The sequence below is a fragment of the Petaurus breviceps genome, unplaced genomic scaffold, assembly GCF_028583685.1.
Source record: "Petaurus breviceps papuanus isolate PSGF00001 unplaced genomic scaffold, PetGlider_PUasm1.0 98, whole genome shotgun sequence".
Lineage (NCBI taxonomy): Eukaryota > Metazoa > Chordata > Mammalia > Diprotodontia > Petauridae > Petaurus > Petaurus breviceps.
The window spans coordinates 29661384-29669934 of NW_027187460.1; positions in this window are offsets into that span (position 1 = coordinate 29661384).

The following is an 8551-nucleotide window of genomic DNA, read 5'->3' on the forward strand; positions in this document are numbered from 1 at the left end:
GCTTCAGGAAGAAACTCCCAAAAAGAAAAAAAAAATCTACTACTTTCAAGGAATTTACATTGTTTTAGAGAGAGAGAGAGGGAGGGAAAGACTGAGAGAGAGAGAGAGAGAGAGAGATTAAGTAATTTGCCCAGGTTTACATAGCTAATAATTATCTGAGGATGTGTTTGTATGTTTGAACTCATGTCTTCTTGATTCTAGGCCTACCACTCTATCCACTGTAACTCTGAGTTAATGGAGAGATCTAAGACATGACTATCTCTGTGCAAGGATGCCATAAAGGTCATGGGATTTGAGGAGACTGAAGAACTGGGAAATTAAGATGTTTGAGAGAGCATCAACATCTAGGTGGAAATGTAACACTCTCCAGTCCTAATAAAAATATCATAGGCACAGTACAGAGTGTTAAGAGAGATGTGAGCAGAGATACCCCATTGAAGGATTGGGGAAGTTGTTCTGAGAGATAGCCTTTGAGTCTGGCCTTGAAGAGTAGGATTTTAACAGTAATGCAAACAACTATATTACTTATGTACTGATTATCTGATTGTAGAATTTCTAATCTAGGGGTGAAATATATTGCATCCTGTAAGTGAAATAGACTTTAATAGTGTGACGATTAGCAAGCCCAAGTTGTTTTTTTTAAAGCAATTGGGGTTAAGTAACTTGCTCAAGGTTACACGGCCAGTTATTTCTGGGTGTGGTGCTGAGTATCTGAGCCCGGATTTGATCCCCAGGTCATCCCGACACTGGGGCTGGTGTTCTTACTCGCTGAGCCACCTGGCTACCCCCCAAGTTGTTTTTTTAATTAAAAAAATAGAAAAGTAGATGTAAAAGTGGAAAAGAAAACAACCTAAGACCATTTCTTTATATGTAAAATGGTATAATAACATTTGCATTACCTGTTTTGAAAGACGGTTGTAGGGAAATTGCTTTAGAATCTTCAGTTTCTATGTAAGTGTTTACTGTTATTATTGTTACCTAGTCAAGTTCTACTATGGAGAAACAAGACTATAGAGGTGAAGAGTCCTATCAGTTGTCACAGAGCTCATCAGTATGGCAGAGACAGTATCAGCACTATTCTTGATTAGACTTTTTTCTTTTTCTTTTGTTTCTGCTTTTCTCTCATGTTTGTGGGCCATTCAGGCAAAGCCTCAAAGCACTGAAATAATTATGCTTTTGACCATCTGTGCTGTGGTTGCCTGGCAATGGCTAAATAAAACTAGTGATAATGACCATTGCAGAACTTCTCTGGGATCAAGTGCCTGTCCATGAAGATCCATCTGCTGCCCTTACCTCAAGTCACTTAGTCATCTTCAGTAGGGATCCTATGGAAGCTGATGAAACTGCTGGACGCAGCCCTGGACCAGTGCTTTTCAACCCTATGTTGACTTTGCAGCCTGAGAGTATGCAGGTACTTTATAAGACTTTGGTTCCCAATTGATGCTGAAAAAAAATAAAAAAAAAAGATGCTAAAATTAAGGCAGAAGTTGGCATATGTTGTCAGTGGACATCTGGGAAAATGAGTGAATGTATCTGCAAAATGGACTTCAGGGTTAGGTGACCTGGGTTTTGAGGTTGGGTCCTACTATTGATTTGTTTTGTGAGCTGCGTCTATAAAAATTATATAGCTGATAAGGGTTATTATGGGGATCAAATGAGATAATAGATATCAAGTCCTTTGAGAAGCCTTTCCTAATCTCCCTCTTGGTAATGAATGACCTCCTTTAGACTTTACATAGAATTTTGCTAACATTTCTCCTACAGATTAATGATGTAGTGTGTATTTAACTGACTGGTATTTGTATCTTGCCCCCTTACCAGGCTGTGAGTTCCATGAGAGCACTGATTATGTCTAATTTTTGAAAATAGATTTTTATTTAAATCTTCTGATTTAAATCACCTACATTTCACAGTATATCCTTCTTTCTCTTTCCCAAGAATAAAAATGAGAATGCAAAAAATTTCAGCAGAATTCTCACACATAAAAAAGTCTGATATATATAGTGTATATTGGCACCTCTATAGTCCCTTATGTCTGTAAAAAGGGTAGGGTGGTACCTTTTTATATTTCATCTTTGGCTCAACCTTGGTCCCATGGCATTCACTTTCTATTTTTAGCATTGTTTTTTTTATTTTTCCATCTACCTTGTGGTGGTCGTTGTTTATATTGTTTTCCTGGTTCAACTTGCTTCACTTTGTATCAGATCACATAAGTCTTCCCATGCTTCTCTGTTTTCATCATATTAATTTTTCTTACTGTGCAATAATGTTTAGAATAATATATCACAGCTTTATATTCTTGTACTATAATTGGCTATTCTCCATTTCATAGGCATATATTTTGTTTACATACTTTTGCTACTACAAAAAATACTGACAAATATTTGGGTGTATGTGAGACTTCCCTCCTCCCTCATTATTATTGACCTCCTTGGGGTATACCTGTGTATCTAGCAGTAGAATTTTTGGGTCAAAGGGTATGGGCATTTTAGTCACCTTATTTGTATGATTCCAAATTACTCTCTAAAACAATGGATTTTCTATAAGGACTACATGAATTTCTACATGACATTAATCAAGAGATAAAAAATTGGAAGAATAGTTTAGAAGAGAAAATAGTAAATCTTACCCAAGTAACAGACACCCTGAAAACTAGAATAGACCAAGCAGAAATGAATGATGAGGGATCAAGAAATAGTAGAACAAAATCAAAAGACTGAAAAAAGAAGAAAATGTGTGATATTTGATATAAAAAATGACTGACTTGGAAAGCATGTTCTTTTTTCAATTTAAGAATTATTGTACACCATGAAAATCATAAAGCATTTTTAAAAGCACAGATACTATATTTCAAGAAGTCATAAATGAAAACTAGAATTAGCAGGCAAAGCAAAGGTAAGAAAGAATCCACCAATCACCTCCTGAAAGAAAATCCAAAAGGAAAATTCCCAGTAATGTCATAGCCAAATTCCAGATCTTTTATGTCAAAGAGAAATACTATAAGCATTCAGAAAGAACTAATTCAGGTACAAAGGAACCCAAGAAAGACAGATCACCTGTGAATGGATTGGTTCTTTTCTGGTGGTTTTAAGAGGGAAAAGAGAAGAGAGGATAAACAGATACATTAGTATGGGAAGGAGAAAGAAGTAGGTGGAACTTGCTATTTCTTATAATTAGGGTGTATGAAAAGAGTATACAAACATAGAGGAAGGTGTGGAGGAAATGAGCATTTCATGAACCTCTTTCTTATCTGAAATTTATAAACAAAGGTTGAACACACACAGAGCTTGGTGTAGAAATACATCAAATTAAATGAACAAACAAGTAGGGATGGGGCTGGGGTGGGTTTTTGAGGGAAGACAAACTCAAGGAGGAAGTAGTCTCAAGCAAAACAGACTTCCTCATCCTAAAGGGAGACATTAGGTGGGAATTAAAATAAAATAAAAGAGAGAACAGGGTGCCAAATGGAAAGTGACTGACCAAAGTATGTATATAAATGTAATAGAATATTATTGTACTTTAAGAAATGAATCCTGAGATGATATCTAAAAAATAAAATCAAGGGGTGAGAAAGTAATATTTTGGGAGAAGGAGAAAGGGAGAGATAGAATAGGGTAAATTGTCTCAAGTAAAAGAGGCAAGAGAAAGCTGTTACAATGGAGGGGAAGAGCAGGGAGGTGAAAGGGAATGAGTCAACCTTACTCTCATTGTATTTGGTGTAAGCAGGGAATAGCATACACACTCAGTTGGGTATCTTACCCTACAGTAAAGTAGGGGGAATGGGGATAGAGGGGGGAATGATAGAAAGGAGGACAGACTTGGGGAGAGGAGAGTCAGAAGCAAACACTTTTGAAAAGTGACAGGGTCAAAGGAGAAAATAGAATAAATGGAGGGCAGGATAGGATGGAAGGAAATATAGTTAGTCTTTCACAACATTTCTACTATGGAAATGTTTTGCATAACTACACATGTATAACCTATATTGAATTACTTGTCTTCTCAATGTGAGTGGGTGAGGAGGGAAGAAGGGAGAGAATCTGGAACTCAGAGTTTTAAAAGAAAATGTTAAAAATTGTTTTTACATGCAAACGGGAAATAAGATATATAAGCAATCGGGTATAGAAATCTATCTTTCCCTACAAGAAAGTAAGGGGTAAGGGAGTAAGGGGTGGGATGGGGGGATATAAAGGAGGGCAGGCTAGGGGAAGGGGAAATCAGTATGCATGCCATCTTGGGGTAGGGAGTAGGGGAGAGATGGGGAGAAATTTTGGAACTTAAAATCTTGTGGAAATTAATGTTGAAAACTAAAAATAAATAAATATATTCTAGAAGATTTTTTTAAAAAAGAAAGAAGTGAATCCTGAGTAGTATTAATTGATGCAGAGTGAAGTGAGCAGAACCAGATGAACAATTTATAAAATGACAAGAAAAAGAAATTTGAAAGATTTAAGAACTCTAATTAATGTATTGATCAGCCATGTCTCTAGCATTCCTATGATAAAGCATGATACCTACTGCCTGATAGAGTGGTGTTGGACTCAAGATGCATAAGGAATATATACATTTTTGGACATGGTCACTGTGTCAATTCATTTGACTTGGCTATGCCTATTTGTTCTAATGGTTGTTTTTCTCTCAGATTTTAACTGGAGTGGTTGTTGAGGGGAAGGGGGTGTTTAGCAATGATAATGTGCAAAAAAAAAGAGAGGCATTGAAACATTTTTAGACCTTCATAGAAGGAAGGAAAAAAGGAAATATACATTTATTAAGTACCTACTATCTGTCAGGAACTGTGCTAAGTACAAATACTATTTTATTTAGTCCTCACAATAACCCTGGGAGGGAAGTGCTAAAGTAGGACTATTTTGAAAGTAATATGTGCAATTAATTTTATACTTATATTTTTAAAGCATGATGTCAAATGTAGATTAATGATATCATAAGTAATACTCCTTTTGTATTCTTTTGTGTATACAGAAAGGCTTTTTTATGTTTAAGTTCAGAATAAAAACAAATTAAAATTGCTTTTCTGAATTGTTGGACCAATTCAAAACTCTACTAATTATATTTTTCTATTTTTCCATAATACCTCCAACCTTGACTATTTACATAGTGCACATCTTTGCCAAGTCTGGGTAAAAGGTGAAACCTCAGAGTTGTTTTGACATGAATTTCTAGTTATTTAGAAATTTCTAGTTAATTTTAGTTATTTGGAGTAATATGATGAGGACATCGACTAGGGTAGTGGCTGTGTGTGAGAGTGGAGAGAAGGTTATCAGTCCAAGAGAGGTGGTGGAGGTGGAAACAGTGATGTCTTTGAGGCTGACCAAGTCTGGAGGTAGCTAAGTGGTGCAGTACATTGAGTGCTGGGCTTAAAGTTAGGAAGGCCTAAATTCAAATCCAGCCTCATATACCTACTAGCTCTGTGATCCTGGGCAAGTCACTTAATCTTTGCCTGCCTCAGTTTCCTCAGCTGTAAAGTTGGGATAATAATAGCTTCTAGGTCTTAGGGATTGTGAGAATCAAATAAGATTACCTATGTAAGGAACTTTGCAAACCTTAAAGAGCAGTATAAATGCTAGCTAGCTATTAGCAATTTGTACACATTACACGCTCAATGAATTTTTGTTGAATGAATGCATGAATTTGAGGTTTAATCTGCCATTCATGTTTGTTGAGTGTTTTATGTGCTAAAAACATAATAGGCATCAAATGTTTGGTGATCCTCATGAACTTTCAGTTGTTCATGGTAATGGAAGAAATGAGTTCACAGTTTAACCTTGTTTTCCACCAAGTTCTTTTACAAATTATTTTTAGATGCTGCTGCCAAATTTAATTTGTTTCAACTTTCCTTGCTTTCCTTTCCTACATAATATTTGTAGAGCACTTAGCACAGTGCTTGATATATAATAGATGCTTCTTATTCCCTTCCTCTTCCTTTCTCTAATTTGTTGTTAATGAGCAATGAAATAGCCCATGGGAAATTCAATAAAAATTTAATTTATTAAATATTTACTGTGTACTGTGTCACTGTAGGGAATGAAAAGATTCATAATGGATGGAGAAAGAGCTTATAACAGATATATAATAAATGCTTGTTGAATTGAATAGACTATTACCAATGATTACTTTTGTGTAGTAAATGGTATAAAACAAAGACTAGAAAGATTGTAAGCCAATTGTGTGATGAGATAAACAGCCTGTGTGCTGCATTGGTGCCAGTGGGATAGTAAAAGAATCAGAAGAAAGCCTCTAATATGTTGGGAAAGTATTTTATGGATGATCTGTGGAAAGATATGGACAAGAATTGCAAAAGATGAAAGATTGCAGAAAGGTTGCAATATCTGAATTTGTGGAGGAAATGTCCATACTAATGAGATCACAGACTCATTGAAATAAATGGGCCACATGAGATGCTGGGGAAGATAAAAATATAAGACTCTCTATTCTTTATAAGCTTATAACCAAGGAGCTTATCCTGGTAATCTTAGCACTTGTTAGCTAAATAGACATTAGACAGGTAGACAAATATTCCAAAGAGCACATAAGTGCATAGGAAGAAATATAAACCCAATGCTAGGAAAAAGATCCTAGGAGAACTGGGAAAAGTATCATGGCAAAGATAGCATCTGAGCTGAGCTTTGAAGGATAGGGAGAATTTCAACAGCAGGGATAGGAAAACAACAGGAGAAAGTGTGAGAAAACATAGGCACACTAGAAAAGTTGGGCTGAATTTGAGTAATATTGAATAGCACAATTTCAGGAACATAGTGTGGGAGTGTGATAAGCCTCAGCAGAGTTGGAACCAGATTGGAGAGGCCTTGAATATCAAGGCTAAGTACTTTATGCAGTGAACCACTAAAGGTTTTGACTAATTGAAGTAGGCATTAGGATGATTAAGAAAGCAGCAGAAGGGAGAAAAATAGAATCACGGATGTGGATAATTCATGAACTGCATAATAAATACCTGAAAAATCATGAGAAGATTGTTTTTAGGAATCGGAGAATTTTAAAGCTGAAGCATTTCTAGACTCCATCTAGTTCCATCCCCTAAATTTGTAAAAGAAACTCCTGAGGTTTGCCCAAGGCCACATAGATAATTCATAGTGCAATTCATTCTTCCTAATATGGTTATGTATCTTAGATACCAATCCTTTATCTGAGAAATTTGAGACAAATATTTGTTTCCAGGCTACCATCCTTATCCTAGATGCATTAATTTTGTTTGTGCAAAAGTTTTTCAATTTACTGTTATCCAAGTCTAGAGTCTCCCAGTTTCTATGTCTGCCTCCCTTAAAATGATATATTTGTGAAAAGCATCTTAACAATGACTGAATTCTAAATCAGCTACCATTTTTATTGCCTACTTGTCATTGATAACACAGGCAGCTCCCAGGAGAAGGGATGTGGTTTTCTAAAGCAGTTTGCTAAAGGGTTTCTTAAAGACATTTCCCCTAGTTAATTTACTACAGGAGGACAGATGACAATGGATTAACTAAATCAAACTAAAAAAAAATATTTTGAATTATAGATGCATGTAAAATGTTCAGATCTAGATTTTCATACAGAACTTTAATAGGGAGACCAAAGACATGTCATGCTCCTTTACTTTAAAGCTGGGAAAGTCTCTGCCTCTGACAACCTAGAGATGTGCTGATCTCATAAATAGGGTGGCTTAATGTGAATCAAAAGGACTTTCTATCAGTGAAACTCAAAGTTAAACCACACTGAGCCCTACAAAGTGAGATCTGAGTGTTGACACAGAACCAGATGTCAATTTTACTTCAGTGGCAACTGTCGCCTCCTTTCCACTCTCACTATAATCACCCTAATTTAGTCTCACATTTCCTTTTGCCTGTGCTACTGTTACAGGATCCTAAGAAGTCTCCCTGACTCCATTCTATCCCTCTCCAATTTAACCTATATATTACTGCCCTGGTAATCTTAGCACATTATTTCTATACTAAACAAACAAACAGAGGAAAAACATCAGGGCTTCCCTATTGTCTACTGAATGAAATATAAATTCTGTATTCTAACATTCAAGGACTACTTAATATCTCCTCAATTTACGTTTCTAGGCTTATTTCATATTACTCCATTCCACATACTCTAAGCTCTAAGCTAGACTGTGCTCTGAATCCATTCCCATTCTGTCCCTTCCTGCCTATAAGAATGAAGTCCTACCTTCTTTGTATGTTGAAATCTATCCCTTCTTTTAAGATCCAACTCTCTGATGCCACTTTCTCCATGAAGATTTCCCTAGATCTTCTCTTAATGTCCCCACTCCAAAAAAGAAAAAAAAAATTAGATAATCCTTGTATCCAAGAAGTTTTTTTTTTTTTTGGTGGGGATAGAAAGAACATGAAGACAATTAAATACGAAGTATTTGCAAAATAAAACATGCATCTATTTATAGATGCATGTGTTTTTATATGTATATGCATATATGTGTATGTGTGTATATACACACACACACACACACACACACACACATTAGAGAAAGAGAGAGAGAGAGAGAGAGAGAGAGAGAGAGAGAGAGAGAGAGAGA